The sequence below is a fragment of the Podarcis raffonei genome, chromosome 9, assembly GCF_027172205.1.
Source record: "Podarcis raffonei isolate rPodRaf1 chromosome 9, rPodRaf1.pri, whole genome shotgun sequence".
In the NCBI taxonomy this organism is placed as follows: Eukaryota; Metazoa; Chordata; class Lepidosauria; order Squamata; family Lacertidae; genus Podarcis; species Podarcis raffonei.
The window spans coordinates 29,637,412-29,658,093 of NC_070610.1; positions in this window are offsets into that span (position 1 = coordinate 29,637,412).

Genomic DNA, 20,682 nt, shown 5'->3' on the forward strand with positions numbered 1-20,682 from the left:
CATGGCACACAATCTCACCAAAGGGAGGGACGTTAAGATCCCACTAATGTCAACAGAAGAGACATAAGCTTGTGCTTCGGTATCACCTATTAAAATCAACAGGACATTAAAAGTGTTTAACCGTGGCCTCATGGTTCGCAGTGGGCTATGACCTGATCCACACCTCAGCCTGTGCAGTTATCTAAGAGGCTCAGGTTTATTGCTGTAACCTCCTTTGGAACAGCTCTCTTTGGGGCAATGTAACTATGTTACATAAGCCAATAGTTGATGAAGTTTTCCTTTGAAGTCTCTCTATACTAAATAGGCTTTCTTAAATAGGTTCACCCACATTGCACTCTTCTTCCCAATCCCAAACTCCTGTAGTTAAATGAAAGACCCAGTGATTTCCCCAAAACTTGCTTTCAAATACAATGTCAGTATTTTTCACAAAAAAGCGACCCAGAGTCACTTGCAAAATGAAACAAAGATTAAAACCAAGTATAAAACCAATAGATAAAATAAATAAAAAGCACATCTATAATATATATAAAAGGGGAGATCTAACCCCCAACCCACTAAAAAGATGAGCAGAAAAGAGGCCACAAATATATCTAATATCCCACAGATTAAGAACCAAAAACTTGGGTCAATAGAAACTTTTTTGCCTGGTGTCTAAAAACTAATACTTTTATTTTAAGAACTCCTTATGAAATTTGAGAATACAGGAATAAGCAGTGCATTCTGAAGCAAAATGTTTCTATATCCAGTTAAATAATCACAATTCCCCAGGATTATTCATTGCACTCATAATGACTATACTGTTTGAGTAGAAAAAAACACATGTTTCAGCATTGTTAAGGGGAGAAAGTTAATTGGAGAACTTAAAGGTAAAAGTAAAATTAGATCATTGATTGGTACTGTTCATCCAGTGCTGAGAGAGAGAAATTATATATGAGGTTAATGGAGCTCCACCAATTAGGTAGAGTTCTCTGTTAAATAAGACACAATAAGAGCTGGTAAATGCAATTAACAGTGGAAACAGAAGGGATCTGTGGCTCTTAGGCCTCCCAAGTTGATGCAATCAAATTAAAAATGGCAGTCATTTTAATTTTCAGACTGAAATTCTACCTCCTGCTAAAATACTTTGCTTCAAATTCTGGTTTTCTCCTTAGATAAGGTAACTGTATTTGCCAATTTTGGAAGACTGAAAATGAGGCATTTCTTCCACTTTAAGGCTGCAGTCCTATACATGCTTATCTAGGAGTAAATCTTACTGAATTCAATGAGGCTTACATATAAGTAGACATGTCTAGGATTCCAATGCTGGTTCCTGTTTAGTTGTATATTTTCATTCATTGGCCTCCCCACTCCTCTCCAGTGTGGGCAAAAACATGTATGACTCCTTTGACAATGAGCTGATGGTGCTCAACAAATTCTAGCAATGCCAAACCATTTACAGTTATTTAATCTTATTTGCTCAAGATATGAAAACTGTGTGCTATGGATATTAAAAATGGTACTGGTTCACACAATGTCATCAAAGGGATGATGATGGTGTGATGACCTTGCCAAATTGTTGTTGTAATTGGCTAGCAAATGCCAGTGAATTTTTTATTTAGTTGACAATTTAGACAGTAGTGGGGGAAAGTATTTGTACACTTGCCAAGTTTCTCCTTCAGTCAGGAAAGTGGTGGCAATATTATTTGTAGGTGTTGCTTTTTCTTACCTTCTCCTTGTCATTTTTGGTGTACAAAAGTGATATGTTGTAGATCTATGTCTTCATACCTGTGTTGTTGCTCTTCAGTAGAGTTGTTCAGATAGCTACCATTTTCACACACAGCGTAATAATCACTGCCATCTTCATACAAGGACAAATGATGATGTTCCCTGAATATACTCGCCCTGGGATCTGCGTCCTAATTCTGAATTGCAATGAGAGAGCTATAACATTTAGAAGCTGCTGTGACGAGTTGGGACTATCACATTGAGAGTGTTTTCCCCCCTATCCACCAATCATGGCAAATCACACTTTTATGAGCAGGCTGACTCATACTTTGAGTTGCTCTGAGCCATGTGGCCAGGATGTGTGCTGTCTCCATGGCAAGGATAAAATCTAGACAAGCTCAGACTCTGAGCCACTAAAGTTGACGGGCAATTATGTAAAGTGAATGCTGGTTATGGATCTTCATCAAGAAGAATTAATAGACTGCCTCTCCTGGAGAGAAAGATGTGCAGGTGAACAAGTGTATTACCATTCCTCAAATTCCTGTGCACAACTGAAGCTTTGAAAGTGAATACTGATAAGTGACTCAATAACAAAAGTTAGTCTTAACTGTCTGTGCTTTCGTATTCAAAGAGCTGCTTCCCAGGACTTGAATGTTCCCATATCACCTTTCCTAATACAAAATCCTGTTAATACCTAGCACTGGGAGGGATCAGATGAGCTGCTGAGAATGAGTGCTTTGCACAGCAAATGGCACTCAGTGAATTACTGGAGGCTAATATTTATACAGAATCCATTGCACCACAAAAAAGCCATTAAAAATGTGCTGCTTGCTTCTCCTCTAACTGCCATTCCACCCCTAGACTGTGCAACTTTTGAAAACTGGTTATTATACTAATCTGCTTGTAGTATATCAGAATACATTGGGCTGAACCATTCACCTTATTCATGAACTGTGATGTCCTGAAAGTTACTTTTTTGCCATCAATTAATGAGGAAAGAAACTGAACATGAAGGTTATCAGAGGGGAGAGAAATGAGTGGGGTACAGAGCTCTTGTTGTGCTCGGTATGCTTTCAAGGAGGCCAAATGATGTTTGTGACTACCCTTTCTTTCATTCTTCAAATCACCTCTTTTCTGATCTGTACACTGAAGCCTTCCTGAAAACCCTAAGATGCCATTGGTCATGCTCTCCTCTAAGTGCACAGGGCAGATGTGCTCTCTACTCTGTGGCTGGCTGCTGTTCATTATTATTATTTTAAGTGATTAAAGAAAATCACCTTTCTGCACTGATTCCTTTATTTTAAAAAGGAAAAACCTCTCTTAAAAACAAGCATAGCCAGTGTGCTGGTTTCAGCTTCTCAATATCCACTCTCCCTGACTATCTGTCTGTCTATCATCTATCTATCTATCTATCTATCTATCTATCATCTATGTTTCTTTATTTATTAAAATGTGTATACTACTTGATTGTGAAACACCCACACCCACAGAGCGAGAGAGAGAGTTTACAAAAAGATAAGGAAATCAAGGGGGGAACCCACAACTATACTTTAAAACATACAAAAGTTTAAAATACTAAAAATTACAAAAGTTTAAAATACTAAAAAATACAAAAGTTTAAAATACTAAAAAATACAAAAGTTAAAATACTAAAAAATACAAAAGTTAAAATACTTCCCACACTTCATTTAAAATCCAGGGGAAGATGTTATAAAGAAACTCCTCCCCTGGGGCTTTCTGAGATCAGCAACCACAGGCAGTGGGGAAGCTGCAGAGTGCAGGGCAAATGTTTAACGGGAAGAAAAACACACATACCCTCCATGACTACCTTGTAACATTAGCCCAGCCTTGCACCCACTGAAAGCATAAAGGAGTTCTAACGTGCCCTGCAAAAGAGGCAGAAAGGTGGAAACTTCTTTTGCAGCTGAAGAAAACTTTCAAGAAATTGGAGAACAGGTTTTGACACAGCACTAGTTGTAATTATTGAAGACACAAGAGTATGCTCCTGTGCTTTCCTCAGAGGGCAATTAGGAGCTTGCAGGGGTGATTTTAATTGGGTTAAACCACACACACCCCACCAGCACCACAGCCCTCAATGGATTAGTCCCCTCCCACAGATCTCCTAACATCCCATTTGCTTTGACCTGATACAGGAGCACCCCACTGTTGCCAAAACAACATTTAATGAAAGAAGCAGCCTTATATCTGCTATCCAAGAAGAAAACATATTGAAATAAAACCTAGGCAAAAAATATGGATTAAAACATTGAAACATCTAGAAAAGTCCTTGGTTTTTGTCTATATCCATTGGCTGAGGCTGTAGTCTGCAGGACCTAGTGTTAGGATCTTAATATGTACCCAGGGAAAAATTGCATCCTTGCATATGCATATGTCTAACTCAAACTGATGTCTCAGAGTTGTTAGAGATGTAACTTTCCAGTACTGCTTGCAGGTTTCCTGCATGCATTTGGCTGGCCACTGAGAACAGGATGCTGGACTAGATGGGCCATTGGCTTGATCCAGTAGGCTGTTCTTAGGTAAGTGCTGCCTCCATGTACCCTGTGTACCCTGCTGCCTCCATGTACCCTGCCTTTCAAGATTAACATAAGAACGTTTGTATAGGATCACTCCAACCCCAATGCCATGTTTTATTGCTGGACTTACATTGGACAGAAACTGGGAGAAACTAGAAAGGTCTAAGAGTGGAATCTTGCTCCAAGCTATAATACTAATATATAACCCAATAATGTCCAGACTACTATGGATTCCTTTAGAGAAACCTCGGTCTGTGTTCCTACTCTGGCCAAGAGTACCGACTTATCCTTAGGACAATCCTGAGAGTAGAGATGATTAAGAGTCCACTTATTGTTTTAGAGTGCCCTGGAGTTCCTATTATAAACTTTCAGTCTTTTTTTCCATGCAGTACATAACTGCTTTGTAAACTCTCCAGCATTATTCTGCATTGCTTTCAATATATTTTTATTACTCTCCATCCATCTTCTCAAGCTGAGCAAGCAATGTTTCTTGACGCTTGGATGGTGACTTTTGAAGAGCTCGACTTACCCCCAGAACCCCTGACACCATGAAGAGAATGAGATTGGACTAACGTGAAATAAATTTTGAGACATTATATCGAAAGGAAATGGATGTTTTGTCTCCTGAAGTGATAGGAGGGCAATTTAGAGTGAAAAAGATTTGAAGAATGCAATCTGATAAACCGGATAGGGGAAGGAGACAGAAGGAAAGAGCAAGAGGCGAAAGGAAAGTTCCAAGGAAGGGGATTCTTCATTGAATCATTATTTCATTTATAGACCTTTCCTACCACTGGTACACAAGTATACAGGAAGCCTTTTCAGTTACAGTACGCAGTATGGCAGGGGTAGAGAACATTAGGCCAGGGACTAAATGTGTTTCCTGCACCACACCCCAGGCCTCTCTATCGGGCCCTTAGAGTCTCTCTAGGTCAAATCCCTCATTGGGCCATGTTTGCATCTAAAATATTTTTGCCTGGTGTGTGTCCTAGAAATCTGACAATGTATTTTGCTTGTCTAGATGCAGGCTAGGCAGTATATCAAGGAGCTTGGTGTACAATGGTAAAATTTACATTTGTTGCTTTGCCTCTGGCACTGCCCACCATGTGACCTCCAGAAGGTTGCCTCAGGCTGGAACATTTTCCACATTCCTGCGGTATGTCACAGAGGTAACCAAGAAAGAGCCTCAGATGTATACTCATGTATCTTTTGTGGTGTACTCTACACAACCAGCACTTAACTGGCAAGATATGCTTGGCGCAGCGTAACCCCGACCATAGGAAATCTTAGAAAGTGTTATTTCTCCTGCGGAATGAAAAACTAAATACTCATATGCTGATGCTCATATAACCAATGTGTGGGGGAGGGGCACCGTATCATAGCTAGGTGTACCATTAGGCAGCATGAACCAGTTTGTCCCTAGTGGCAGGCCTTAGGTTGCCATTGTTGTTGTTTAGTCATTTAGTCGTGTCCGACTCTTCGTGACCCCATGGACCAGAGCACGCCAGGCACTTCTGTCTTCCACTGCCTCCCGCAGTTTGGTCAAACTGCCATTAGGTTGCCATTAGCAGGCATTATTGTTTGTTTGTTTGTTTGTTTAATATTTTGTCACCCTGGGGTTGCTGTTGGAATTTTCTTCTTCAGGTACCCAAATGCCTTGGGCTATTTCTGCAAATGAATGCAGTGTTCTTATTTATGATAGATGGTAGATAGATAGATGATAGATAGATAGATAGATAGATGATAGATAGATGATAGATAGATAGATAGATGATAGATAGATAGATGATAGATAGATAGATAGATAGATAGATAGATAGATAGATATAGATGATAGATAGATATAGATTCCACTTTTCACCACTGAGTTCTCAAAGCAGCTTGCAACAAGAAAAATATCCAAAATAACAAAATTTAAAATATAAATTAAACTTCAGACGTTTAAAATTTCAGAAATTTTAGAAAGAACATTGGGAAACTATTAACACATCAGAGAAGCATTCATGATCCAAGGCCCTCCTGAAATGAAACTCTTTTAATGAGGCATCTGAAGCTCTGCAAAGATGATGCCTATTTGACAGGAGGAAGTTCCACAGAGTTGCGTCCACAACACTGAAGGCATGACTTCATGTTGACATGAGTCATGCTTTTAAGTCCATGGGGGACCACTAGTAGTGCTTCCCCAAACAATCTCAGCAATTGACTTGGGATATACAGAGTAAGGTGGTCCTTAAGGTATTCTAGACCTAAGTTATTCAGGGCTTTGTGCATTGGTCTAATAACCTTGAACCTAGTGCAGTAGTAAATGGGAAGCCAGTGCAGGGCTTCCCCCCCCACACGTGTCACATCTCATGTTGGTGGCCTGTTCTCATTACCAGCCTAGCCACAGCATTCTGCACCAGCTGCAACTCCCAGACCTTAAAAGCAGCATGCAGCCTTTATGTGACCAATGGATCTATCCAATACAGCAATACGGAGGTTTCTAAATGAATCAATTTTAGTTTCCTTTCTTTTTCTGAAAGAATCTGTAATGTATCCGTGTGGTTTTTAAAAATCCAAAATCCTCAAATATCAGGCAAATAACAAAGATGCTACACTTACATTAGATGCTGATGAAGGATGGAAAATAAATTACTTTCTGACACCTACAGAAACATACTTCTTAGAAATGCCTGAGACTGCCCACACGTTGTATCTGATGCACCTACAGCTGCTTGTTATGTAACTAACTCTCCCCTTTCTTTGGATGTGATAATCTATCAATTTAAACTTTCAGATCAGAACATAGAATCCTTACCTCCCCCACACAGCTTTGAAAAGACGGAAATTCAGTTATTATCAAACATTTTGAAAATTAGCTCTCTGGATTGTGAGTCATGCTGTTCATCTCTTATTACCGTTTGGTGATGTGACTATTCCAGTTTCCTTCATATATGCCTTCACATTTACTACAAAGGTTCACAACTCCCCCTCCTCCCCACCCCCAAATACCCCCACTTTCTTCTGTAATTGAGTTTAGATTAAAAGCAATGCTCCGTCTCGGTTGCTTTTGTGGGTAAATGTATTACAGTAGGAAGGCTGAAGGCCAAATACAAATGGCTGTAACTTTGATTGTTAAGAGAGGAAAACATCTTACTGCAAACTTCAGAATACCAATTTAGGCCATGGAACCCACATACTTGGAAACAAGTTTCATTGAACTCAGTGGGATTTTAACCAGATCAGCCATGTCCATCCAGAACATTCACTTCTGCCTCTGTTTACAGAGGTTGCTATTATGGAAGATGGGTTGGATTCCTCAAAAGCTCAGGTAAAACTCTACTGAAGTAGACCAAAGGACCATTTGCAGATGCTCTAACTACTGAGCTGTAGTTCTCTTGCTTAATAGCTCTTGGCAGACAAATTAATGGAAGCTATATCTAATTTAAAGCTACCTGTAAGTTGGTGGCCGTCATTGCAACAACATCCTGTGGCCATCAGCAGCAGACAGCATGGTGCTGCTGCACTGCTCATTTGACCTCCCTCTGGCTGTATCACTGCTGCTCACTGTGATGGACAGAGGAGGAGGTAGAGGAAAGATCAGTGCAGTGCAAACATGCCAGCAGGAGCAGCAGATTGGCTCTTCCAGGGCTTTTGCACCATGCTGACTTCCCCTTGTCCCCTCTCTATCCCTATATTCGGCCGGAGGGAGATCAGGTTCATGGTGCAATTCTATCGCACGGTCCACTGCTGGTAGCAAAGAGTTCTACAGGTTAATTATGAGTTTTGTAAAGGACAGACCCTTCTGTCCTGTAACTTTGTTCTTTAATTTCCTCACTATTTTTAATATATATATATTTTTAAAAAAACTCTTAACATTTTGAAATGCTGATTTAGGAGTGCTGATACCCCTATGAGCACTTGGCATGCCTTGCTTCACCACTTCCAAAATTGAATCAGGCCATGTTACCAACAACACTTGGGGGCCACTGCAATCCTGTTCATCTATTATGTGTCTTTACCTTGGATGCATCCAATGTGTAACATGGTTCAACTGGCATGTGCATGAAAAAACCACAATGCCTATGCCACTTGGCTTACATGTATTTGGGCTTGTTGACAGAATAGTTACAAGATGGCACAGAGCAGGAGGAATGTGGGAGTATTTTGGAGGAAGAAGATTACTAGCTAAATATTTTTGCTAGAATTTGCTTCGGGGTTTATGCTTATGCCGCCAGCCCTGCATTTGTGAAGATCTGTTGAAATACTTGTTGCAGTTTCAAAATAGGTAAGAGTTGGTGCAGGGTGGGAACCTAGCGTTGCATTGCATACTTACCTATACCCCATTTCATCTTCTGCCCCAAAAGCAGAAACACACACTGTTGTTTGCTTGAGTTGCAAAAGTTTTCATGTGCTAAACGGTGCTTAATATGGGACCTGAGATGGAAAAGCAAAAAAGGTCTGCAGTGCATCCCCCCTCCCCCCGCTTCTTTGTATTCTCCTGTTTCTTGTTCTACAAGTCCTGCAATTTGGGTGGTTTGATTTTCTCAAGTCTTTGATCAATATGATCTTTGAGTGGATTCTTTGAGATTCAAGGTTAAGCGGGAAAAGGAACCGTAATCTAATTCAATTCAGATTAATACCAAATCATAGTGATCTCACAGACCCATGTACTCCCCAACTTCATCCCTCCTCACCTGTACCACATTTCTTCCACCATTTCTGGTTTTTACTAACCATACTTTATCATGCCATTTAAAGTTGGAAACTTTGGTTAGAACCTTGCCTTGAAACTATGGTTTGAAGTGTGTTTGTGGAGTCACCACTTACAGCTTGGAAAGCTAGTTAAAACCATTGGCTAACTTGTAGGCTAGCACAGCAGCTGCCATACTTGGAGGGGAGGAGTGGCCTTCTCATAAGATGTCAGTGGGTATTGCATCTCATGGGGTCTTGCATCTCATGGGACCTTTGAAGGGGGCTGGCCACCATCCTGCCTAGCCTTCTTCCTCCCTCCTTGTATGGAGTGGCAAATCCAGTGGCCCAAGCAAGGCTGAGCAACATAGTAATACCAGTAAGCCAGGCCTGTTGTCACCAAGGCTGTGTATACCCTGTACTTTTAAAGCACATTCATAGCACATTCTCCACCCTCTTAAATAATTATGGGCACTATGGTTTGTTGAAGGTTGCTTGGAATTGTAACTCTGTGAGGGGTAAACTACAGTGCCTAGAATTCTTTGAGGGAAATAATGTGTTTGAATGTGCCTTATAGTGTGTAGAAACAGCATACTGTAAATTTGAGGCTCTTAGGCTGCTTCCTAATTATCTGTTTCTTGAACATTCATTCTAATTTGTTTACACAAAGTTCAAGCGGAGGTTTGATGATGCCAGCTAATTATTGAGGAATCATTCTGTGTTGTTTGCAGGAAGGTTATATGAGAATCAAGCCATTCTCATCCCACACTTTTCCAGTGCGCTTTCCTTATTCAGGAAATTTGGGGAGGATGCAGATTTATGGTGCAAGAATACCAAAGCATCTTCCATCATGCAATCTGAATTTGATGGATGTGATGGAATCCCAACTAAAATAGAGACAGCCTTATAAATATCAAGCTATTCCACACGAGTTACTTGCCCTGTTAGTGGTTCGGAGAACATTTGCATTTGCATCATAGTGAAATAGCCAAAAACCTTGCTTGACACTCACAAGGGAATGAATAAAAAAGACCTTTTGCAAACTTGATTTCTGGTGGGGAAAGGACATACATACACTACTGCTGTTTTATAGCAAATTGATTCCAGGATGGGGGTGAGGATCAAGCTGCTTTCAGATCTTTGCACAGATTAATAAAAAAAGATAGTGATCTACTTCCCATTAGGCTGTTTACCATTTTATTTTATTTTTTGTCAAAGCTGTTTCCAAGAAATACAGCTTTGTGAAATGGAGATACTAAGCAGCTCTTCGAAACCCAGGATATAACATCACCCCGAATGTTCTGTAGTGAAAAGAAATCAGCAATATTGATGAAATGCTGTCAGACTGAAACTGTTGCTTAAATAGTCCATTTGATGGTGTAGTATTCTTAGACCACATATTTGCCTGTATGCTGTAAGAACAGATTTTTAAGATATTCGTTTTCATTATAGATTTCTTCACTATATGTGCTTTATATAAAGAATGTAAGAGGAACTGCCTCCAGGTATGTTCTCACACATAATGCAACACACTGGCAAGGGGAAGAAGACAAGTTGTCCTGGAGACAGCTTCCCATAGTGCCTTGCTGAAAAAATATTCCACTCTTGTTTCCTCTTCTTTCAAATATTCCCCATCATTTTATTATCGAAAGGGAGAGAAGTACTCATGAAAAGAATGCACTGACCTTTCTTTAGCAGTGGCCAATGGATTTTGTTGGGTATCCTTTCTTTCATTCTATAAGTCATCTCTCCAGTAATCTGCATTCTGCAGCCTCCCAGCTGCCCACCCAGCTTCAGGGCTGGTGCTAAACGTCAGGGAGGACATAGCCATGTCCTGACCAATGGCTTCGCCATAATTCCCCCCCCCCCTTCTGCCATCCCTGCTTTTGTTTTAAAATATTCTTTGCTGCTGTGATAACCGCCTTGAGTCTCGTCAGGTGGAGGAAAGGTGGGGTATAGATATATAGTAGTAGTAGTTACACCTACACTGGAGGCTTCTCTGCCACCTCCCTTGGCACCTGGGCTTTGAGAAAAGGCATCTTCAGAGACAAGGAGGCCAGAAGAATGCCTGTGCTGCTATTGCAGTTTGTCACAGCAGCTAGAAAGACATATATAGACCTCCAAGTTTAAAGTCTTTCTAGCTGCCGTGGCACAGCCAATGCCTCTTCACCTTTCTCAGAATGCCAGGGGATACGAAGGACCCCCATGGTCCTTTCTCAAAGCCCAGACAAGGCAGGGCAGTGGAGGGAGGCAGCCAGCTAGCATAGCTGAGAGCTGGGCCCAGTAGAGAGTGAATGGACAGCAGATCAAGCTGGTAAGGGGCCCTTCTGAGTGCTGAGCCCATCAGCCAGTGCTCAAGATGTATAAAAAAGAAAAAGAAAAAGTGAAATGATTTTACATTTAGTGGGGTCTTTTTTAAAGGGGGGGAGGGAGGAAGGAATTCCCTTAAACAACACCAGTGAGCACTCTCAGGTGCTCAGTAACCAGCCTTGCTATTTAGTTAAATCCTAGGGGAACATGCCTCCTGTAGAGTAGATGTTGTTTCCATATAATGTGATCCCACATCTGACCAGGCTTGGTAGAATGCTTATTACACCAAAAAGACACTTCTGCCCTCTATTGCTTCTTGTAATGCGAAAAATAAAAATAATAAAAAATAAAAAATAATTTTTTATTTATGTCCCGCCCTCCCCAGCCGAAGCCGGGCTCAGGGCGGCTAACAACAATAAAAAACCCAACTTGCACTCCAGATTTACGCATCCTTCCAGAGAAGATCCACAAATGTCTGCTTTGTATGTGGAACTATATGATAGAAGAGGAACCGTGGCCCCCTGTGTCACTGAGGGTGGTATTCTATGCTTGTCCACTCATACATATGCCCCATTTAGACCGATGGGACTTACTTTAAGCTTTGTGTGCATAGTCAAGTTGTTTTCGATATGTGCCTCTGTGTAGAGAACCTGGCCTCCTCCTCCTCATATTTCATTAAGCCCTAACTGCAACACTTAACCACTCACTTGATAACATCTGGGTTGGGAGCCCTCAATTCCTCCCAGGTTGAGCCATGAGAGTTGTCAATTAAGCATTGTCTGGAAATAGATGGGGTGGGAAGAATCCAACATGCACCAGTTTTCAGCTGTCACTGGTGAATTCAGGCCTCTGTCTCTCATTTTAACCAGACTCATATATGACGATGACAATTGCACCTCTCATCTTATAAGGCAAAGCACAATTTTCAAGTAATCTTGTTGAGTGGTTTAGGAGATACAATGTCTCGTGTTTTGTAGTTAAGGTTTTGCAGATTTGTTTAAGGGCAGGCAAAAATCTCCAAGAGGCCACAGCAGAACAAGAACATAACTTATTACAAAACACTTCTTCATAATACCCCCTCCATCCCCCAAACAGCTAGTTTTCGTAGAGATGGGGCAGATTTAGCCGCTGAAGAGCCAAGAAAGATCACAAAGCAATAGGGTGGCTGATTTTCTCTTCTGTATATTTGAAATTAGGTTCTCATTGGTTTGTACTCTATATAGCAGAACAGAACAGAACCCATGCTGTTAATTTCAGTTTGTATTAATTGAAGCCAGAATTGTCTGGCTTTAATTTGCAATAGGTCCAGGTGTTTCTCTAAAGTTAGCTTTGTCTCTGTTTCTCAAACTCTGGTGTCTTCAAAATGCCATCATTGAACTGTGGGACAGGGAAACAGACAGACAGGCATATAAAGAGCCTCTCTAGCAATGCTACTCCATCCATTCTGTAGCTGTGGTCAGATGGACCTTATACCTGTGTGCTTTGCAGTGCTGCTTCAAAAATCACAAAGTGCCACAAAAGCACAAGGTACCAAAAAAGAAAAAAGAGCAAGGTCAGTGGTTCTATAAATATTTTGATTAAGACATTTTTGGAATGATTGTGAATTGTTGCACTTCAGGGACCTAAAAGAACACCGACCTCTTTGTGAAAAGAATGTTACCGATAAGCTGATCTGCTCCTTATCAAGTTGGCTGTTAGAGCCGTGTTGTCAACCAGACATTTTAACATTACTCAAGCATGATGTCCAATAGTATTTATACCTTACCAAGAACGACTGAAGTTAAACACTGCCTCTTCTCAAAACTGACCATTATGTTCTAATGCCCACAAACAAAGTTTCCATGTTTTAAAATGTCTGAACCATGAAATAAGGTTTGATGTCAGTGTTAGACTTGAAAGCTCTCATAATCATGTTATTTTTCTACTTTAAGGGAAAGATACGTAATGAATATGTTTTATATACCTTTTAAATATTTCTCTCTCCATTCCTCCTCCTCCGCTTACATTCATTTTGGGCAAGCTAATGATTAATAGTGAGATCCATCCAAGTTGATACTATTTTCACAGTGCTTTTGAACTTTGGTATGAAGCGTTGGTTAATATTTTCCAAAAATGCTACCTTGGAAGTCTGAATAAAACTTGTTCTCACTGCTAGGGAAAACTCTGGTGGGCCAATCTTTTAAGTTGTAAATAATTAAAGTGCCCTCAAATTCACTCACAAATGGCTGAAAGAGGGTGGTAGAAGTAACCCAGAAAGACACCTGCTATTTCATTAGGAAATCAGGGTTCACAAACCAATGAAAGTGTGGAGACAGTGAAATACACTCCATAATGTGTTAATGCACTCTTTTCTCTGGTTCTCCTGGCTCATGAGTTCAAAGAAAATAGGAAAAAGTAAGCATGATGTTTAATAATAAACAAACAAACAAATTTATTATTTGTAGCCCACCCATCTGGCTGGGTTTCCCCAGCCAGTATGGGTGATTCCCAACAGAACACTAAAAACAGAATAAAACATCAAACATTAAAAGCTTCCATAAACAGGGCTGCCTTCAGATGTCTTCTAAAAGTCAGATAGCTGTTTATATGCTTGATATCTGGTGGGAGGGCATTCCACAGGGCGGACACCACTACCAAGAAGGCCCTCTGCCTGGTTCCCTGTAACCTCACTTCTCACAGTGAGGGAACCACCAGAAGGCCCTCGGAGCTGGACCTCTGTGTCCGGGCTGAACGATGGGGGTGGAGACGCTCCTTCAGCTTTGTTCTCTGTTGATTCTCCACATCTCCCTCTGAATTTACATGAGTGAAATAGGAAGATGGGCAAGAATACAACTATGAACATAGTGTTACATGGTTTTTTTTGCCAGGAGGAAATAACCCACTAAACTCCTGACTGCTAGATCCTCTCTAGAATTCCTTTATTTAGTAAAACATCAGACTGAATCAAAGTGCCAAACAAGCCAGCCCAGCCTGGGTGTGACTCATAGGAGGGACACACTTAGGGCCATCTTTACCCCGGGGTGCAAGGGGTGTGGGACATATGCTAATGACAGCCCTGGACATACTCATAGGAATGTGGCTTATAGGGGCCCCAGCTCCTTCACTGAAAATTTCAAAGGGGGGGGTCCAACCTCCACAGCCCCACAGAGATGGCGCCCCTGTATGGAGCCTACATACTGGGAGCATGTGTATGCAATTTGTTTTCAGTGAGGTTTACCTCTGGGCGTCCAATATTTATCCTGAATGCTGAACAGTGTGGCATTAAAGAAATCTGGTGGTGAATAAAACATATAAAGGTATGTGTGTGTCTTCAGAAGAGAAGAACACTCTCCTTATTTTTTGTGGATCCGTCTTTTTACATCATGGTCCCAAGGTTACAACCTTTCTGCTGCAACCAAAGCCTGCCAATATCCATCCTACCCAGGCCTTTAGGAAACTTGGATGGATTTGCTAAGATGCTGGGCTTTCTCCTTTGCGGTATTTAATTGCTTAAATTATTTTACGCATGATTGTATTGATTAAATTGCTCTTAGCTGTGCGGGCATTATTGAGCAAAACACCACAGCCAAACTGGTATATAAATATTTGTGAAAGAATAGCATGCTTAATAAATTGTTGCACAGACTTCAGCTGACACATGGGCACAATCCTCTGGGAAGCTATGTTGTGATAGCCCTGGCACTGAAATGCTTAGGAACCACTCAAGAGGACTGTCTATTACTGAAGCAAGCTATGCAGGCCTAACCCTGTCAGCTTGAATGAAGGTCCCTTTGGAGGCCGTATTTAAGCCACTGTGAAATCACTGGAGGGAAATGCAGGGTACCTCTTAAATAATAAGCTCTTACCATTCATTTAACTGGAACTTGCACAGCAAAGCTTCCCGGAGAGCTTTACCCATGATGCTTCTTCACAGGCCTTTTAAAAAGTATAATGTCTGTGAGCTAGAAATAACGTATTACATACAATAGCTCTCACTTTCACAGAGGGCATTGGGGAAACTTAAGAGTGGGTCATCTTTCCTGAGCGACCCATATCTTCTTGGGCATATTATATATGCCGGACTCTAGGAATTAACAAAGCTATCAAATATTTCTGTGCCTGGCACTGATTTTCATTGCTGAAACAACATATGAAATTCTGTAGCAATGCACAGCTGCGGCACTGCAGCAAATGAACTGAATATGCTATACAGTGGTACCTCGGTCTACGAACAGTCCTGTTAACAAACTATTCAGTGAACAAATTCTGCAAAACCGGAAATAGGTGTTCTGGTTAGCGAACTTTGCCCCGGAAAATGAACGGAAGCCGAATGGTAGAAGGGCACTGGTGGCGGGAGGCCTCAGTAGGGAAAGCGTGCCTCAGTTTAAAAAATATTTGGTTTAATAATGGACTTCTGGAACGAATGAAGTTCGTAAACCGAGGTATCACTGTTTTTGAAATGCAAACACGGACAGAATCTTAAATAGGTGAAGACAGCTCATCTACCTGTTTTAACCCTAATCTGGACAATGGGATCCAGTTTTTGTGTGTGTGTTTTAAGGGGAAAAAATCTTTATGCCTCTCTTTCCCCTTTTTAAAATCTCTCTACCTCGCACAAATCATTAAATCACTGACATACTGGCTTGACAGACTTTCCTTATGCCAAAGGAACCTTGGGATTTGTGCACCGTACATACTAATACACTTGCATGGAGCAGATTAAGAGATTTCTTACAGCTTTATTAGCATTTGTACTGAACTATTATCTTTTGTGGGGAAACAATGACAGCTTAATTAGCATAGATAGAACTGGCAGATGTAGTGAGGGACTGGATTTTAATGCAAACTTACCTTTCCAAAACATGGTGCCAAATTTGCACTTCTCCAGATTTTGAAATGCAGTTCTCCCCACCCCCACCCCTGCTGCCCAAGTAATGTGAACCAAAATAGCTGTGTAGAGTAGGGGAACATATGCATAAAAAATGCTTGTGTTGGTGAAAATAACATTAAAACGCATTATATTGAGGAGAAATACATTTGCAAAGTTGTGTATATTAGGGCAAAATTGCATACAGAAATACGTTAACTTAAAATGCACTTGAATTTTCATGAGGGCTTTTTTAATTTAAAAAAATCAGACCAATGGAAAAGTGTGGAGAACTGATCTCTGTGAAATATGAAAAACTGAGAGAAACAAAAAATGACAGATTTGCCCACCCCTGTTTGTAGCATAGATGTACTTTGCCCCTCTTCTTCCTTCTCCCCTTCAATGCCTTCCCCCTTTTTCATTTTTTAAGGGAAATGTTGTAGTGCCATTGTTGCAATCCAGTTTAAGGGCTCATCCACACTTACCTTTTTGCCCCAAGCTTTCTAGGCACAGGTCTGTATTTTAAAGCTATATACATGCTCCCCACCCCAGCACTTTCCCCATAAAAGCTTGCTCTTTAACACTGAATTGAAACAAATGGCAATTTGGGGTTTCTGCAAATTGCTGTTAGCTCCAATTCAGCAGTAAATAGTGGGTTTTCATGGGCAAAGTGCTGGGGAAAAAGAAAAAAAGCATGCATAGAGCTTTAAACTGCAGATCTGTGCCTAGAAACACAGCACAAAAGGAAGTCTGGCTGAGCCCTAATTTAGACCGCTTTAGACTCACCCACTGAAAACCAATGGCTTATGGTTATATTATACAGAGGCTCATGACCCACTGGTTAGGCTGGCAATACAATCACCTTATATGGCCAAACTATTTCTCCTCAGATAACTAAATGCACCAGGAACTCTATTACCAGTTGACACACAGAGAACAGGGCTTCCTCTGTAAAACCGCACACATGCAAAGGAGGCATACTGGAGAAAGGTGCCATTATATGAAGGGGAGTAAATTTCCCTCTCGTGCATATTACCATAGTTTTCATGTAGAGATGTGTTTATTTTAGGTACTCCCATATCAAAGCAGTGGTTCGCGTCAAAACTTACCACCTCAGAGAGATGGCTAGTTTCCTTTGAAATTACACATCACCGCAAGGGGTTTCAATATGTAAACAAAACCACGAGCCATATTTAGAATAGGATAAACAAGCTATAAGGATGCATATTATCATTAAATGAGTTCCAGTGATGTGTAGTTCACTGTCACTTTCTGACATTTGATTCCTTTCTCTGACTTGTATATAACTAATGACTTGTCATTTCTGTCACACTCAAAATTCTAGTAAAATGTGGAGGGGGCAGAGATTCTTACCCAGTTAGTAACTGTAGTTTATCCTACCGGTACATACACAGTTAACACCAAATTCTTAATTCACAAGTTTCACCTTTTGCTATCAAATTACACAAGAACTTGATCACAGCGTCAGAAAAAAAGCTCATAAAAATACCTTCTAGAACAGAGGTTCCCAAATTGTGGTCCATGACCTTCATGCTGGTAGCCAAGGACCTAAGCCTGGGCTTTAAGCAATATATTGTTTCAGTCGTGTTTAGCAAACAATCAGAATTTCCCTTGTCTCTTTCATCATCTTTTACCCAGCCCTAGCTGCAGTAGCCACAGAAGGCAGGTAGCTGGCATACACATCAGGATTTATGTCTATTCCCGCAATTTCTCTCATTTGGAGTTGGTTGTTTGTGAGCCAAGGGCCCTGATTTGAACGTGGCTGATCTCTAGGCTCTTTTTGCCTCTGCAGGTCAGAACAGACGCAGTACAGAGTATCTACTAGATTAGGTCCTAGCCTCATACCCTGATGTTCCAAGGAGGACCAAGGTTCCTGACACTATGTGTAAACAAGATTTTCCTCCAGTGGAGAATCTGGATTCACCAACAGCTCTTTCCCAGCTCCTCTCTGAACATTCTGTTTTATGTTGAATGGTTTTCCCTAGCCCAACTGAATTTGTCCCAACCATTCATGCATATAAATCCACAGATTAAAAAATTTAAAAATGCCCAAGGTGAGTTCACTTGCCATGATAACAAGTCTATCCCTTCGTATTTGTTCATGGGTCTCTTTGAAAAGCTATCCTAGAAATCTTAAATTGGAACACTAACCTAGTACTCAACTCTCATTGGCGAGGTATGCATGGAATATAATAAAACATGAGACACTTGGGGAGGATTATTGACTTCACTGCAGTGATGACAAGACAGATCAGCTCCCCTAGTAAATTCCTTGTTTGTAAACAAGATTCACAACCAGTGAAGGATCCCTTTCCTCTAAAATCATTTTGACATGTTAGCTTTTGCAATCTAAAAAATTAAAATGTGGGTTTATCTTAAGTAGTTTGAGGTATTATGCATGATGAGCATTATAAAAAGAGACTAATTTTCCACAATGCCAATCTATAGCCATCATTTTACACCTTGTATCTTACTAATTGCAACTAGTGTATGTGATTACGTGTTCAAAACTAAATATTGATCAGCCATTAGCCCTCTTAAATTGAGAATAACAGCATAAATCCAAGATTCAAATTCAAAATCTAGAAGCTCCATTAACAATACATTTTCTGGAATTTTTGTAAGATTGCATTAGAAAGAATGGCCAGGAAGTAGAATTGTGGAGAATAGTTCAACAGTGGTCATGTGACACTAAGAGCCCATATAGTTTCACCAGGCTCCATAAAAATACTGAGTCTGTCCTGAACAGCACTGCCTGCCACCCAGGCTAGCAGCAAGGCTGCTGTGCACTTGCCTTTTCAGTACAGTTCTCCAAAATAGCAGCCATTTTGTATGTGTCAGGTAAAGCATCATTAAGTTGTCTTAAATGACTATGATTTATTCTTTTAGAATCAGGCAGGACCTTATGCCAGGCTTCCTCAAACTCGGCCCTCCAGATGTTTTGAGACTACAGTTCCCATCATCCCTGACCACTAGTCCTGCTAGCAAGGGATCATGGGAGTTGTAGGCCAAAAACATCTGGAGGGCCAAGTCTGAGGAAGCCTGATTTATGCCAAGGAGGCATAAGATTGTAATTCAGGCTCAACTTTGGCCTCTGCTTTTGTGTGACTGAGGTTAAGGACCACAACCCTTAGAATTTAAATGATATCAGGGCTGTCCTCCCAATTGTCAACATCCTCATGAATGCATGAGTGAGAAGTCATCCACAGTACATTATTCTTGGCTCTGCTTATCTTCAAGACCTCCTCTTACAGTACTTCCCCCTACTTGCATTCTTAAAATGTTTGTGAAGATTCAGTCTGGTCTTTGCAGCAGGTGAACAGACACACAAGACTGAGACATGCCATCTCAAGTTGTTTGTGGCTGTTTGCACATTACCACATACATCTTTCTCTAGTTTCAGGTTAAGCAGCAGAGCCTTTTATCAGGGAAATGGCATGGAAACATGAGAGGAACTTAATTTTTAAAGCCATTGATTGATACTTGCTTGACAACCATAAACTACTGTTACAAAGACGTTGAAAACACAATCTCTTTGAAATTGCTACAGAAACCTAGAATACAAATGTGCATTCATGAATGGCCCATTTGGAATTCAGATAAATAAATGAAAGTACATTATGGGGAACCACCATAAACTAAGCTCAGACTGCATTATCTGAACCACCTTTTTTTGCATGGACCTGGTTTTTAGTTTGGATTAGGATGGCAAAAATTCTGTAACTCAGTGAATGTTGTTCAGGCATGGTCAAACACTAAGGGGCTGAGCCAGTTGCCTGCTGCATCCTCCCCACCCTTTTCTGCCAGTGGGAGGTCCCCCTCCCCTTTGGCAGCTCTCCCATGAACAGATTAGCTGTGCTTGCCGCATAGCACACACCAGGAACCAACTGGATCGGCCTTTAACTTTCTTCCCAGTTTGGATATTCAATTACCCTCAAGAATAATTATAGCAATCCTATATCTAGAAGGGTAATTTTATTTCCTGTAATTGCTACTTCACTAGGATTTGCTCTTCTGGCATTTGTTGTGTAGCGATGCCAGTTGCATGCAAGGGCAGATAGTCATATCAAAAAGCAATGTGATTTGCAGTGCTTCCATATATATATGTGTGTATATATATATATAATCATAGAAGCTGTTCTAATTTTTCTATTAATTTCACATGTCCCAATTTCCCCAGGGTAGGAGAACAATAGCACAAGAATGTATTTTGAAAAATGGCACCCGCCTGTAACCCTTCTGTGGGTATTGAAAGGTACTGTCAATTTTACTGAAGTGGAATTTGGACGCTTATTGCATGGGGCAAATAGCAACTGGAAGCAATAACATGCAATCATGCACGATGTGAGGATAAAAGCATTTGTCTGGACTGGAGACAAGCTGTGTGGAATGTCTGCCACTCTTGTCCTCAAAGTGAGGAGTGATAGACATGATTGTCATTATGAGTAAAGCTCCAAGCAGAGAGACCGACAGCATTAGTTCATGGAACAAGCTAACATCCATGCCTCTCTCTTTAAATGTAGACTAGCAACTATGGCAAATGGTGATTTTAAACATAGCTGACTATAACTGGATTGTGAACACATGCCAGATCTTGAG